Source organism: Octopus bimaculoides, chromosome 5, assembly GCF_001194135.2.
Source record: "Octopus bimaculoides isolate UCB-OBI-ISO-001 chromosome 5, ASM119413v2, whole genome shotgun sequence".
Taxonomy (NCBI): domain Eukaryota; kingdom Metazoa; phylum Mollusca; class Cephalopoda; order Octopoda; family Octopodidae; genus Octopus; species Octopus bimaculoides.
The window spans coordinates 32,982,800-32,999,713 of NC_068985.1; the positions used below are offsets into that span (position 1 = coordinate 32,982,800).

The 16,914-nt window shown below is 31.4% G+C and overlaps 1 protein-coding gene across 2 annotated transcripts in view; it reads left to right on the plus strand.

The window, feature by feature from the left end:
* The window catches only part of LOC106877846 (uncharacterized), a 158,006-nt gene that overhangs the window by 25,420 nt on the left and 115,672 nt on the right, over positions 1 to 16,914 (plus strand). The window contains exon 1 of one of the 2 annotated variants that reach the window (XM_052968274.1): positions 7,404 to 7,491. The exons of the other annotated variant lie outside the window; for it this stretch is intronic. The gene's annotated coding sequence lies outside the window, so the exon portion shown is untranslated. Of the gene's footprint in view, positions 1 to 7,403; positions 7,492 to 16,914 lie in introns of those variants that run through there. 2 annotated transcript variants of the gene reach the window in all.

Sequence of the window (16,914 nt, forward strand, 5' to 3'; positions counted from 1 at the left end):
TAGTACTTATTCTATTGGGGTCTTTTACCAAACTGCTAAGTTATGGTAATGTAAACATGCCAACAACAGTTGTCAAAACTTGGGGACAAACACACACACACATACACACACACAATAATAAAAGTGAAATTCTGTCTGTCTGGGACCCATGCATCTCAGTCTACATTTGCTCTACATAGATATATTATACCTTTTTGGAATCAGGATAATCGCAGAATTGAAAATCTGTCCTTCATTTGGTTCTTGAACATCCAGCATTGGGATCAGGTCTGGATGAAAATTTGTTATATGATAACAGTTGAAAATTCAAATTTTACAAGCTCCAAAAATTTGTGAACTTATTAGTTTTTCATTTAAGCTGAATTTGAAGTAATACCATATTGGTAGGGTACCAATAAATGCTTTATTATTGCTCTCTTTAGTTTTGGGCTGTAGGCCCAATCAATCCTCTGCAGGAACTAGCTGAAAAGTCTGCACAGTGTTTTTCTTCCCTCTTTGGACTTTTCTGTTTGCCTTTCTGATGAAGAGCTATGCTCAAAATGTCAAGTGTTCACTTCTTACTGAACATCCTCTTGTTTGTTATTGTTATTTTTAATGTTTATTTATTTGATTTGACCATATATGTATATACACATTGGGCTTCTTTTCAGTTTCTGTTTACCAAATCCACTCCCAAGACTTTGGTCAGCCCAAGGTGCTATGCAATGAGACTGAACCCAGGGCCATGTGGTTGGGAAGCAAACTTCTTACCACATAGCTGAATCCTGATTATAGAACAGAGGGGAGAATTTGGATACCTAATTTAAATTTTGGCTCTGCAATCACATGCATAATATGATTTCTTATAAACAGCAATAAATTTATGATTTTTCATTTGCAGACCTGTGTTAAGCAAGTTTAGCAACAGAAAGCAGCATATGGTTAAGGCAATAAAATAAATTGATGAATCAAATTTTGTTTTCCTGAATGATCATATGTTGTAGATGACTTCATTTCGTATTACATATAACTGCACACGCTATATAGATTTTTATGTGTAAGTAAACATATATTTGTATGTACACAGTACATTAAACATATTTTTTTTATTCAGTATTGAGTTTAAGAATAATGAACTAGTATTGACTAAATTCACTGATTCTCTGCTTATCTTGGTAATATTTTCTACAAAGTTCAACAGTTTGTCACTATAGATTTTTCTACTATACAATTGTCAATAGTGCTCAAAAAAAAAAAAAAAAAAAAAAAAAAAAAGAAAAAAATAAGCTTTATAAAACAGTCTGTTGAGATTAAAGAAACTCACAAAAATGACTTGCAGGAACTAATTACAGATTTGCAATCTTTATAGATGACTTGTCTATATTTATAACAATCAGAGAATTACAGCATTGCTTACATATCTGAAAGGGGAACAAAGTTTTATATATATATATATATATATATATATATATGAATGTGTGTGTGTTTCTTAGAAACTTAGTTGTAGTTTGCAAAGCTGTTCTAGAATGTACATTTTGAATCTATTTTGTTAACCTCAGCTAGAGCCCTAATGTTTATGAGGAAAGCATGAATGCCACAACTTCAGATTTCCTCTTTCAGATCTTTCTTTATCCAAATTTCTATAAGAAATTAATACTTTTGGTGGTTCCACTTTCTTTCTTTTTTTAAGTGTTTAAAACAACTGTGCTAACAAACATATAATCAACAAAGGAAATACATAGGTTAAAACCTTCCACATAACTATATATGGTTGTGTAGGCACAGCTATGACTGGAAAAGAAATTTGCTTGTTTGCTTCTCTATCACATAATTCTATATTTAGTCCCATGACACAGGCCAACCAACGTCTTGTGAATCTGTATGTCTTTCCTTGTCTTGACCTCACACACTTATTATAAACAAACTTGACCATCATACAAGCAGTAATATTTGTCTGCAGGCTTCTGTGAAAGCATATCTGGGCTACTGGAAAATATTACCTAGCTTGGAAACAAGTGGGGTTAGTGATAGGAAGAGTGTCCTCTGGCCATAAAATAAGTCTCTTTAATGAATCTAATCTGACCCATAATATCCTGGAAAAGTAGATATTAAAACAATAATGATGACAATGATCAGCAATAAAAGCATTTCATGATAGCTGATGATAGGATTTCTCTTTTTTTTTTACATGCAATACTATTTTTTTCTTTTACTTTCTCAGTATTGTGTGTTTTCCTTCACACTGTTCTAAGTAAATTCTTATTATTGCCTCAAGTTTTCCTTATGAATTCTTGTCTCTATTAATGATCTTTGTTATTTTTAACTATACAATCCTATGCAGATGATGCAACCATTCACTCACTCTTAATATTCATACTAGCTTCTTCCACATGCAACCTAAGCACTTCATACCAGACTTGAACTGCTTCAGTTAATAGAGAAATTGAAAACATCCTGTATTAGAAACTTGGTTACCAAGTCTCTTTTAGTAGCACACTAAGGCAGTCACTACATGCATTTAAAAAAAATGGTTTTGTACTTCTACCTTCTGAATAATATAATACTCAAACCTGTGCCTATGACTTTACAAGTTGAATATTAAATATATTTACTTTGTCTGAGAGGGCTTACAAAGGTATCTGGTATCACTCTTAAATCATTGAATTAACAATAATGAAAATGTATCTATTTATACTTATTTCTAGTAATATTAAGTGGCTGAAAGGCACTTCTCCATTTGGATAGGATACAGTCTATTACAATTAATTTTTCTTACATCCTAGATGTTGGAACCTATCAAGTCATTAGTTAAGATGATTATACAACCCTACAGTATATATATAGTCATTGAGCCATCTTAATGTATTGACAAGGCAACTACCAACTTCTGGTTTCCTATCTACACAAATATCTGTATTACTGGTAAATTTCTTGAACCAACGTTATTAACATAACTTAGCTAATCAAATAGATTTGTGTTTACAACAATTGAAATTTCAAATCTTTTGAAATATTTTTAATTAATCTTATGAATTTATTATGTAAAAATAGTATGATTGCAGGACTTCTGCTGAAAATGTTAAACATGTATTTCACTTAAAGGTTAAATTTTGTGAAGAGTGACTTGTTAATCAAGAAATATGTTTCTTTATTGCTTTTAGTCAGGTAGTGTGTTCTTTCAACCTACAGAAGCGTAGAGACTAGTGGCATATCATGGGTAGACTGTTCCAAACGAAGGAAATTGGAACATTGTTTTATAAAGTAAATGCTACATGTGTAAATGACATTATAGTATGTTTATAGATAGTGCAAAAATATGTGAAATAGAAAAGACATGGTGAAGCAGTGTATGAGTAGGGCATTCTGAATATATGCACCTGCTGGAGACTGGTTTAATTGGAGTAGAATCAATTTTATTACCATTGACTTTTAGGTAGATTTATAACTCTCTTCAACCGATATTTAGATCATTCATGTAGTTACAATTTTAAACTGCAATTACTTGTCTGACTGACTATCAGTTCTTCTCTTAATTCATTGTTGAGTGGTTAGAGGTGAAAGGCATGCATGTGGAAAAAAATCTTTTCTTTAGATTAATTACATCAAGTATACTACAAATTACAGCTATGAGAAATGTTTCATTAAGCTAACTTATTTATTTAATTTATTTTGATTTACAGTTACTGAAAAACAGCACCATTGGTTAGAGATTTTCATCTGGCCAATCACTGGTTCACCTTTTTTTCCAACCTGTTCTTGTTTTGGCTTTTATACTTTTCTGAGCACCTACCTGTATTGCTAACTGGGTCAGTTAGGTAACTGAAACTATCAACTATTTCTAGAGAGCCATCCAAGTATCTGAGATAATTTATTCATCAATGCTTATTGGTTAATAGGGTAGGTAGACCTTTCATCATGTTGCAATGAGTTAATTAGTTGAAGTGGGGGTAATAGTTCATTTGCTAGATATAAAATAAAAATTGGAAATTATTTTTTATCTTTTATCTTTTGCTTGTTCAAGTCCTTGAAGAATTTTAGTAAAAAGGAATCAGCCTCAGTACTTATGTTTTTAAACCTGGTACTTATTCTATCTGTCTTTTGCTGAATCATTTAGGGGACATAAATACATCAACACCAGTTGTCAAGCAGTGTGTGTGGCAGGGACAAATACAGACATGAATACATACATACATGCGTTCTTCTTTCAGTTTCTGTCTGCTAAATCCACAAGGTTTTGGTTTTTGGTCAGCCTGAAGTTATAGTAGAAAATACTTGCCCGTAGTGGCATGCAGTGGAAGTGAATCTGGAACTATGTGGTTTGGAAGCAAACTTCTTACCACACAGCCATGCCTGTGCCTATATCCACACAGCCACGCCTATTTACATGTTGAATTAAGTTCAAATTTTCAGTAGAATTTCTCTGTTTTAAACAACTTGGTAAATGGGTTTACATATGTTATATGTTTCTATAAAAATTAAAACCTGTATTGTGTGATATATCTAATAATGTAAATAGATAAAATAGCTACATTTTGACTTAATGTTTTATGTTTCCTTTTAATTTTGTTCCTCTTACACACTGTCTCCACTGTATGTTAGAGCTTGCCTCATTTTATCAAGCATTGACTGAGGCAACCCATTCTATGGATAGAGTGGATACGCATGAGCATATATGTTTACAGATTAAGAGCATATAGTAAGTGTTAAGTTCAGCACTTCATATGCTTATAGAATTGTACAGTAACCCTGATGATGGTAAAGACATGGTAACTATTAGATGGACTTTATTGATCATTAATGGCAAAACCCTTCCACTTGGGTTATTTTTTTATGTTAAAAAAGACCACAGTTATAAAACTCTTGCAATCCATGCAAATATTGGAATTTTCAAACTGTACAATATATGATAACAAGGAAAATGAATGTCAATGTAACTAAAAAGAATATTGGAAAGAAATTAATCATTACTATCAACTCAGTATTGTTCACTGTTAGTTAAAGTTTTCTTTTTTTTTTTTTTTATTTAACTTTGACAAAGATAATTTGCTATAGAAGGTAAACGGTCTTTTTCTAAGTGCTGAAAATTAGGATGTGTGTTCCGTGAAATTGATTTGTAGACTTTAATTCTCAGTTGTAGCTTGTTTACTTACCTCGTATGGAAAGATGTGAGGATACACTATTTTATCACCACGCCTCAAAATTCTACAGGTTGATTACTCACTGGTGTATACATTTGAACTTTATAGTTTAAGCTATCAAATGAACATTTCCTACATATATTTCATTAATGAATTTTTTTTTTTGTTATTAAGGTTAGGTTGTTGTTTTTTCTCTTGCAGAAAGCCAACAAACACTTTGTGTTACAGTTAAATGTTTTCCATAGAAAAATATTAATTTACTACATCTGAAAAAGAAAAACTATTAATGGCCTTCTATTTCATAATATGTATATCCTGAAAGCAAATGACCAAGTGCCTCTTGTATTGTTTAAAGATGAGAAGTTTCATTCAGTGTAAAATTTTTAGATTGTTAATTGAAATATAAATAGATTGTATGAAATTTACATTGGTGCAATATTCCAAAGCAAGTAAATTTGGATTGTTAAACTAAAGCATTGGTAACTTCTAGAAAGAAATGGTTTGCTTAGCAGTACTTTTGTAATTAGCAGATAATAGACATTTTAATTTTTTATTTCAGAAATGCGCATAATTTTAGATTATCAAATTATCTTTTTTCATTTTAACATCCACTTTTTCATGCTGGCCAAGGGCTGAATGGGTTGTTCTCTGGCTCTCTAGAAGTTATCTGTAAAACTAACGAGTTCTCTGTACTCCATATCAGTTCTTATTTGGAATTACTGCCCTTCAAGAAGAGTAACTTATAAGACAGCTTTTTTTTTTTCTTATTGAATGCCATCATCAACCATTTTACAGAGTGCAGTGGATACCATTTATAATATCACCAGCATTAGAGAAGTTTTCCTATGAGAAGGGTTAAAGAGTCACTGCTTCTCAGTGGCAGTTCCTATTCAGTGCTACTACTCTCCTTGAAAGGAAGATATGTGGGTAGAGATAGACAGAGGTCACAACTAACCTTCTGCAGGGGAGGAAATAACAGTTGTAGTTTAAGGTTGACTTCATCATGTGCTGGCTCAGATTGCATTTCCAACAGCTAAAGAACATCTTTGCTGTGGCTGGAAGGTCATTCAGTTATGATGCAGGCAGGGGTTTAACTACTGTGGGGCTGAAAATGACAGGAGTAGCTTCAATATGGCAAAGAGACTATATATGCAGGGAATGATTTAGCTATCAGGAGGTTGAAAGTAGCACTAGCATATTTACTCTGGCTGAGAGGCCTTGCTTCTTTGAGTGGTTTAAATATCAGTGGTTAACTGAGGGTGACAGTATATGACCATTGAGCATAAAGGTTGCTACCATTGTATATGTAGGTAGAAGGATTTTCATAAAGGCAGTCTGAAAATGAGACCTATTCCATGATACTACAACATAGTTTAGCAGTCAAGGGAGTGTACACTGATAAGCTTTATGGAGATTGATGGGGGAAGTGGGTGTTCTACTGGGAAAGAAAGTAAGCATTCCATATCAGACACAGAACATTTGAACTAAAAATATTTGACAATGGGATTAACACAAATGACATCACATGTCCAAATACCCAGTCACCAATAAATGCCTTAAATGATATAAACCTCTAATAGAGAGGTTACAGTATATCTTTTCTTTTATGTGTTTCAGTCATTAGACTGCAGTCATGCTGGGGCACCACCTTGAAGAATCTTTAATTGAATGAATCGACTCCAGTAGTTTTTTTTTTTTTAAGCCTGGTACTTATTCTATCAGTCTCTTGTGCCAAACCACCAAATTACGTAAACACACCAACACTGATCAACAAGTGGTGGTGACAGACACGCATACACATATGACTGGCTTTTTTCAGTTTCCATTTACCAAATCCACTCATAAAGCTTTGGTCAGCCCAAGGCTATAGTAAAAGGCACTTGCCCTAGGTGACATGCAGTGGACTGATCCCTGAACTATATGGTTGGGAAGCAAGCTTTTTACCACACAGCCACACCTATATATATATATCTGGTGTTGCCATCCGGTTTCACCAGTCCTCAGTCAAATCGTCCAACCCATGCTAGCATGGAAAGCGGACGTTAAACGATGATGATGATGATATATATCATGTATAATGATATCACTTTTTGATATTTATTTCCATTTATTTAAAATAACTAATCAGTGACCATATTAAGAGAACAATACATTTGTTGTGTTATGTTAAGTCAGCTCCAATTCTAGCCATGTCCATCCCATCTTTTCAGATGTATATTTAGTACATTATCCATATTTGGTTTCTAATTCTAGCAAGACATGTAGATGCTGTGGATTTTTTTTTAATCATCTATGCATAGAAAGATTTAGAAATAATAATCATTGCTGTTTGGCTTATTTCAGAATTTGGTTTCAGCTGGAAATCTTGTATGAGGTAAGAAATACTCAGAAAACAACATAGTTGATTATATTCCTTGATCATGTAACCTGGCAGCTTTATAAAAATTATTACTGGTTGAGCTCATATTTTTTCGTCTTGATATTGAACACATCTGAAAGACAGCCTTCACCAAACTGTTCACTCACACCATCTTTTGTTTCATTTGTACCACCTTGTGTCTTCAAATCTAAATACTTTGTCTTTGTACCATTGTATGCCTGACAACAATTTACTACAATGTTTTTTTTTTATCTACTTGTCTCAGAAATGTAGGGTTATGCTTATAACTTATGTGAAGATTACCTTTCACCATGGTGCACCAACTTATTCTGATGGTTGTGTTTTGCAAATCATCACTAATTTCCTGGGACACTAATTTTGTTTTTCCTCATCAGATAATTCTTGAGTTAATACTGTGTTAATTCCTAATAGTCAAATTTAGGATCATCATGGACTTAAACAAGAAACTGGAAATCTTTTTTTTTACTTACTTGAGTACAAAATTCTAAAACAAACTAAAAAGATTTCTCTGTATGCACTAAAATTCAACTTTGAGATTAAATCTAAACCGTCTTCTATGTAACTTTATATTTCTTCTCAAGTTCTGTTGAGTATTTCTGTTGTTTTGTAGCTTAACATTAATAGCTGTGCACAGGTTTTCATATAGGCAGCTGTGACCAAATTTCCATTTCCTAATATAGTTTGTCTACGGAATTGCAACTGCTGTTCTCTCAGTGGTTATTCTGCACACATATCATTGATCAGATCATATTAGCTGTATGATTTAGAATTTGGTTTCATCTAATTGAATTCCCATGAAGTTATCATTTAATTCAGTTAAGACTATTTTGTTTATTGACACAACCAAGTAATCTCTACCATTTGGCTGATTTGTCAAACAACTTGGCTCCCCTGTTGAACTTGTATTGATTGGACTCTTGTAGAACAGTTTGTTGATATTTTCTATATGGTAACACACCATTTCCATTGCTCTCTTCACATCACTAATTCTTTCTTTACATCCTGACGGTTTGTAAAACAGCAAACACAGAATAAACACAATTCAGCACCAGTATCTTTTTGCTCATTGGTTTCAGAATGATTTTCTTTTCACTCTGACTGGTTACACTTGATAATGTATTTTATACTATGAGAAGGATATGCCCCCCCCCCCACACACACAAACATGTGTGTATGTATGACTCACTGTTTACACATTTGTATGATTTGATGTTTCTATAGAATTTAAAGTCTAAATTTGTATATTTCCTTCAACTTCAGTGCTCTTACATGTCAGTGCTTGACCTCAGCAGGGTTTCTTAAATTATTTCTTGTTTGTTGAAATGATTTATTTTAAGTAATTTTGTTTTTTAAATTTGTTTTAGTGTAATGTTGTTTTTTCTCTTAGTGGTTTTGTAACATGAAATATTGACATAATTGTGTTTGTTTGTTGTTTAAAGTTAGGATATCAAGTCTTCTTCTTTTTTTTTTTAAATTCTATTTCCTAGAAAATATAAATTTTGAGGTTGGAAATGCTAAATTTGAAGCAGTGAAACTAGTGATCAAACTTTCTGCTGATGACTTGCTTTTTTTATTCTGCCTTTGAATCTTTATCTTCCATCTCATTCTTTATAATGAAACAAGTAAAGTGGTATTTTTTTTTATGTAAAAAACGCTCAGATCTCACACCCACCTACAATATCATTCTAAAAATATACAATCATATCATTGAAATCTCAAAGCTGTGTGGTAATGTATGATTGAATTCAAAGCAGTGTGAATGACTAAGCATCACATTTAACAGTAAACTGAATTCTAAAGGGTTAAGTTTACATTGAATTTATTTTGGATAAAACTCTGCAGTTTCAGGCCAATAACAAACCATCTATAAGGCACTCTACCTGTTTCAAATGGCAGTCAAATCTCTCTCAAAACCACATGATACTGCTTAAAAAAGGACACAATGGATAATGTGTTAAAAAAAAAAAGGATGCAATGGATACACTATTTTGGGAGGAAAAACATCTACGACACTAGATATCACAACAAATATGTTGTACATATATTTTTTTTAGTCTAGATAACTGGTATATAATTAGCTCTCCATATATGGCCCAATCCATGCCAACATAAAAAGTGGACATTAAATGATGATAATAAGGAACAGATAGCTTCTATGTATCCAAAGCTTCTTTATTCAATGCCTTTACCCTCAGATTTTGTGCTAAGATAAAGTGAATCAAGTAATATGTGGTTACTTTATTTGAATGTAATATATTAATTGCATTAATATTATTTTTGTATCAGAACTGCTGATCATTGATTAATTAGAGCTAATAAGGCAAATCTGATGTTATTTTTGAAAGCAGTGCTCTGAATAAATCTAATAAGTCTGACTTTTGAGGCATCAAAGTGTAAAGTGCAACTGGAATCTCTAATTACAGGGCACAAGTAGATACATAAGCATTTAAAGGAGTATACTGTATCTACATAACTACAGCTGACAGAGCAAAACTGATAGTATATTTTGAATTAGTACCATAAATATGCCCAAGAATGATACCAGATATTTTTTAAAAATTGGACAATGTTATAAATATCTAGCTAGTTCAAATTTAGACAAATTATCTAGTGTTGATGTCATGGTAAAAGTACCCATCCTGCTTTATTATTTTTTATGAGAATAGGAAGTGCATAAAATTATTGAGAAAAAAGAAAAAACTTAGGTTACAACCAGTATATAGAATTAAGATGTTTAGGAGATTGCTGTATTTGTCTGTCCAACTCATGCTAATAAAAAAAAAAAAACATAAAACCAATGATGATGATTAACATGCATTTGATATGAAATCTGGGTATGATTGGAGATTTGGATTTTTACCATTCTTTGTAGTTGGATCTATATTTATGATTATCGACCAAAAGCTGGCAATGAATGCTATTTCACTTTCACTAACAAAACTATTGAGAATCTAATATCATATTAGATAATTGAAGATATTGATTGAAAAAGATTTTTACAATACTTAAAAACAAAATACCAAAATACCTTATGATCACTCTTCCATCCACTTACCTTCCTTTAGATATCAGAATCTTATTGTTTTCATAGAAACCAGGACTAAATTCCAAAGCTTGATGAACAATTCATGTCACACACACTGGCATATACGCACATACATTCTGACACCACCACCCACACACACACACTGACACATAAAAGTTCTTAGAAATTGAACTGAGGTTTATTGTTTAAATATTTATAATGCTAGCTATACAAGATTTTTATATATATTTAAACTCTCTCTCTCTCTCTCTTTCTCTCTCTCTCTCTCTCTCTCTCTCTCTCTCTCTCTCTCTCTCTCTCGTTTTTTTCTCTCTCAATTTTAGTGACAATAGAATTATGCATATAATATTGCCTATATATTTCTGCTTGCAATCTGAAGCATCGGAAGTAATCATTCAAATGAAAATATATTAAAGTGTAGTATGTCTTTCACAATCCTGCTTGACATTAGTTTACATTTGGATTTTTTTTTAAATCAAAAACAAACTAATACTTGCCATTTATAAATAACAGATGTTTTATCTAATAATTTGCTTTTATTACAAAAATTCTTTCTTAGCCTTTGCTAGTAACATATGCACAACTTGACAAGAGGTGTCACTGCCAATTACTTATCCTTGATATTGTAAATGTCTGTTGTTTAACCACAGATCAGTCCTGGTTTTGAAGTATTCCATCTGATATTCTCCTGGATGTTTGTATATGTAGGACTACATTGTTTAAGGCATTCTTCCATTTTAAGAAAGTAAGATGTTATTTGCAATAAAACTCCAGAAACTTCTGCAGCCACTTCTATACCTGTTCCCTTTTCCATGATGGCTTCTCATGGTGGAGATGAATGGACACCTAAAATATTATAAAACCTTGAGAACTAAGAAAGGTTTGGAAAAAACTTACACCTTTTTGTCAAATATGTTCTGAGTAAATCCAATGACATAATCTTCAACAACATAGAAGTGTTAACAAAGCTTTTTTTTTAAATGCTGATTACAAAATTTATCTTGCTGCTCTTGTCTATCTGTACCTACTTGCATGATTATTTGATCAGTTTGACCAAAACTAGTAGATCATACTTTATTTCCTACCTCTTGTTAGCAAGAAAGTTTGATCATCAGCTTAAGATTTACTGGTGGTTGGAGATAACCTACAATACAACACAATCTTCTTGTTACTGTTAGTCTTATATGTCTCCTTTCCTCTATATTAAAATATTACTGTTCATGCCTACTTATGTACATCCATACATGTGTTGATACACAAATTATTGTCTAAATTCCAATGAAAAAGACTTTGTTTTTTGGTTAGAAACTGGCTTTTTTTTCTATTACTAAGAAATTTACAAAATAAAACTAGAAGAATGTATGTACATAAACACATACATGTATACATCTATCCATGTATCTATTTATCTCTCTATCTTTTAATCTATCTCTATAATCTGCTAATTCTTTTGCTGTCTGCAAGTCCATATATATTGGATGTATTTCTTTTCTTTTTGTTTTCCCTTCTGTTTCTTTTTCTTATTAACATAAATGAGTTAAACATTATTTTTTTTCCCTGTGTATTTCTGTAAATATTGAGACCAAATTAAAGAAAAAGAAAGTTACAATTTCAGGAATATTTTATTTAATTTTTCTCTTCAGACATTAATTATTGTTCTCAATATTTTAACAATTATTTTCTCAAAAGTCTAAAAAAAAATCAGTAGTGCAAATTGAATCAAATGTTCTTTGAACTTCTCACTAAAACACCTAATCAAATAAAAATTAACTTCAATATATATATATAAAAAAAAAAACATTGTATAAAAAGAAATGCCCATTCTATAGGAAGAAAGTCTTACTTTTTTCATTGAATTTTTTTTTTTGTTCTATTTTCTATATACTTCTCCATTGTACAGTATGTGACATTTGTTGTCAACATGTGATACATTATAGGCAATCTTTTGATTATATTGATATCAGATGTGATCTTGGCATAGGCATGAAACACTGTTATTGTGGTATCTCATACTAGGTAGATGACAAACATTGACTGTAATATCAGATGAGTGTGTTTAGAAGAGTAAATGTACACATGTGTAAATATGCACATACACACATTTTTATATACTTAAAAAGTAACTGAGATTTTTATGGGAACAAATATTAATCAGTATACTACATATGGAAACAGTAAAGGTTAAAAAAAATTTCTTTAAGCTTTTGCTATTTACTTATGTTTGTGTATGTTCAAACAGTTAGCAAAAAATTGCTATCCAATTTAATGTTGTTATTTTATATACTCTAAGGACTCTTTTCTGTGATATAGAAATGGTATGTACTATCGTGTTTTACAATCTAGGATAAATGAAAGTGAATATCTGAATTTCAGTTGATGTGTTAAAAAAGATTGACTGGGTATATGGGATAAATAAATGCTGGTTTATTTATTTATCATGTAATTTTATTAACCACACTTCTGGAACAAACATGAATTAATTTTAACCAGTGATTGTTCTTGTTTATGCTTGTTTTTATAAAAAACCTGCTTAATCTATACGAAGTCTTGTAGTGCTTTTCTATATAAACCTCCTAATTCTGTTAGAAACTAGAGATTTTGAAGAAATGTAGTTAGTTCAGTATAAATTCTTAAAAATATAACTATTGCATAAATTGGGATGAAACGTGCAATTTACTTGCTGCCAAGTCATTTTAACCTACCAAGATTTACTGAATACAGCTAAGTTAATTACACAGGGATAGGGGTTTTGACCTATATTTACAAGATGTCAATTCCTAGGCACCAATTTTTTGTCTTGAAAGTGAATTTATTGCTCCAGTTAGTCTCTTTTTAAAAAAAGAATCCCAAGATACTCCTTTATCTCCTCCAGTCAAAAGTTTTTTAAGGTCTAACACAGTAGTGCTATTTACTCTTACTACAATAATTTACAGTACTCTTATTACAATAAACTCACCAGTATGCAGGGACTTCACATTTAAAAGTATATCAGTGAAATTGTTTTTTTTTTTTGTCTTTTAATCTCTACCAAGTCACTAACAAAAGCATCAATGCAATATGAACTACATGATAACTCCATTCTTGCTCAAAATTAATAAATCCAAATGTCACTTAGATCACTGATGTTTATAGATGACTGAAATATCACTAATTATTTTATCCAAGTCCAAATTCTCTTTCTCTAATGAAATTATTTATAAATAAATAATAATAAATAAATCATAAATAACATCATTGAATTCTAACTCACTGCTCAAGGTCCTAACCACCATTATGCTTGAAAGCTGAAGGGAGAAAAACTTCCAAAGAAATTTACATGATAAAACAAAAAATAAGCACACATAGAGCAAACAGGAAGTCTTTTGATAGGAAGTTCTTTCTAAAAAGAGCTAAACACAAAAGAGTGCTTAGTTCCAGTTTTCAACTCCATGTGGTTTCATGCAGTTCAAGATTTTGCAGCAAGTGTTAATGTCTGTAGTGTATAATATTAAGAGTCAGGTATCCTGTAAAACCAATGATGGTAATGTTGTATTTGATCTCAGTTACATATGCAGATTAACACTGCTCTGAAATGCCTAAAGAATTAAGTGAATCATAAAAAGTTTATAGGACATAAACTTGCTCACAAACAGCTTTTTTTGTAACCCTTTAAACTTTGATGACAAGGTAATTTATAACAACTAAATGTGTAAAGTAAGTTTCAGGGCTAAAAGAATTTTGAACTGAAACTGTGGCCTTATTTTATAGTATGTTTTATCTTCAATGCATAATTGAACATGTTTTAAACTCAGATTGAGCTCTCTTCTTTTATAATATCTCTTGTCATCAGAACTTCTTAGAGGTGATATTTTCCAAAATTTGTCAGACTAACTTCTTTACCTAGCCTCCCTAGGAAATGTCACCTTTGGTAAATTGTGTTATTTTGAGTTTGATACTGCACTCATTTTAGTTCAAATCTTATTGCAGGCAATTAATAAAATAAATAATCTATTGAGATTAGTTTAATCAGTTTTTACCCACCATTCATAAAAAAATGACTCTTTATAGTAAAGGCATTTTGTGGTTTATTATTAATTAACACTGATATTAGCAGCTTCTTAACAGTTCTACTATCTCTGAAAATTGTAATGTCAATATATTTTGGACTGGAATTATGTAATTAATACATTTTACAGGTCTTTAAATTGTATTAATTAGATGTATTTTGATATGTTTAAGGAGTGCTGCAAAACCAACAACCTCAAGCCACTCCTAATAGCTTTTGTCAATTTTTTTTTTCCTGAATTTAGACAAATTATCTAATTATTTGTTTTTCTTCTTGATACCAGCACAGTTTTTCATTTGTATAACTGAGAAAATTCACTGTTCAAGTTAAGTTACCATACAGTTATCCATTTTCCTTGCCAATCCAGGATAGTAATATTGACTTTCCTAATCTGTAAAATGAATGCCAAGCAGTCATATTCCAAGTTGTAGTAAAAAAATTTTTTCCCCAAAATTGAAAGTGAAGGGACAATACTTATAACTTTTGAAAGCCCTCCTAAATATGTAGGCTAGTGTTGAACTTGAACTTCTGTAGGCTGATATATATGCATAGAAAAATCAAAGAGAGGAGAAAGGATTAAGCAAAGTGTTTAGTGTAGTGTTTATGGTTGGAACATAATAGAGAAAACAAGAGGAGGAGTGGCAGGTGCATTAGGTGAGATTGGTGGAGGTAGTTTACAACTTGTCAGTTAAGAAAAACAAACTGTTTTAATAACTACATGAGGTAATGAAGAAAAACGATACTTCTGTTAGGGTTTGTGGTAGGTAAGTGAGTCTTTGTAAATTGCTATTATCTATAATGTATTCTAAGATGCTTTTGTATGCTGTTGCAATATTCTGAGTAATCCCAAGTTTTGTACATCAACTACTGGTTAGAGAAGTATTTTCTGGTTCTGAAGGTGAAGATTGATTTTTGGAATGCAGTATTGGCAATATTATAGATGGGGAAGTTTATAGTAACTGACTTGAATACCAGAAGACTCAAGGATTATGTAGTATGATGTTATGAGATGGTTTGCTTTGTTTAAACAGTGATCAGCTAATCCAATGAGAACAGAGACTGTGAGCACAGGACAACGGATGGGTTCAGAGGTAGACTAACAGCTGCAAACAATTTAGGATGATACATGATTCATATTCTGTACCAATAGTGTTAGTAGGGAAAGAATCAGACAGCTAAGAGAAGTGTGTATCAAAGTTACTGAAGATGAAAATTTTAGTGAGAGGTGAATTAAAATGTCCTTAGTGATGGATGAAAAAAAGAGGTAATTATAAATCTTTGGTGCTGATATCCCAGTAAAGGGGAGGAGGGTAATTAGTAAAAGGAATGAATTCTATGTGGTCATTCATGCTCTTTTCAGAATGAAATTGGAATTTAGATTCTAGGCTGGACAGCTGACATAAGTTAGAAGTGGAAGATAACATCTTGTGTTGTATTTTGAACAACTTGTCAGTGCTTGTTATTTCATTAGGATTTAAAATATTTCTCTACTATTTTGAGTTATACAGAAGAGTCAAACATTTCTGCTATTTGAGAAGTACCAAACCTTTATGTCAATGTAATTAATAGATGTGGAAAAAGCAATACAGTAAAAATGTTCAACCTCTGCTACTGTGGCAAGTGGATGTAGGATAGTTGTGGATCTGATAGTGCCAGAACATCTAGGTGTGGTAATGTGAATAAAAAATAATGAAAATTTGTAAAAATATCGATGACAATTACTAATGAATATATATTGTTTACTATGCTTCCATACTGTTAGAAAATAAGTAAATAACTTCAAAGAAAATCTGAAACTAATATATATATATATATATATATATATATATATATATATACACATACACACGGTGGTGCATCAGCATGGCCGCAGCTCTAAGCTGAAACTATAAACAAACAAATATATATATATATATATATATATATATATATATATATATATATTTATTTATTTATTTATGTGTTTCAGCCAAGTGGCTGCGGTCATGCTGGTGCACCATATATATATATAAAGCCTCTGTTAAAGTATTTGAGAAAAATCATATTAATGTGTCCAACTGATTAAAATTCTATTTATTTGTGCAGCTGATGATAACCCTGCATTTAAATTGATGTAATGATTGCATTGTTCAATTAAATGGAGCCAATTGAAACGGTCGTACTGCATCGCTTCTTGTTGCTTTTTTAAAAATTTTATTCACTTTACTTTGAGCTGTGCGGATAATACCGGACTGACTTGGTGCTTCAATGATCTCAATTATTTCTTTTATATATACATATATATATATATATATATATATATATA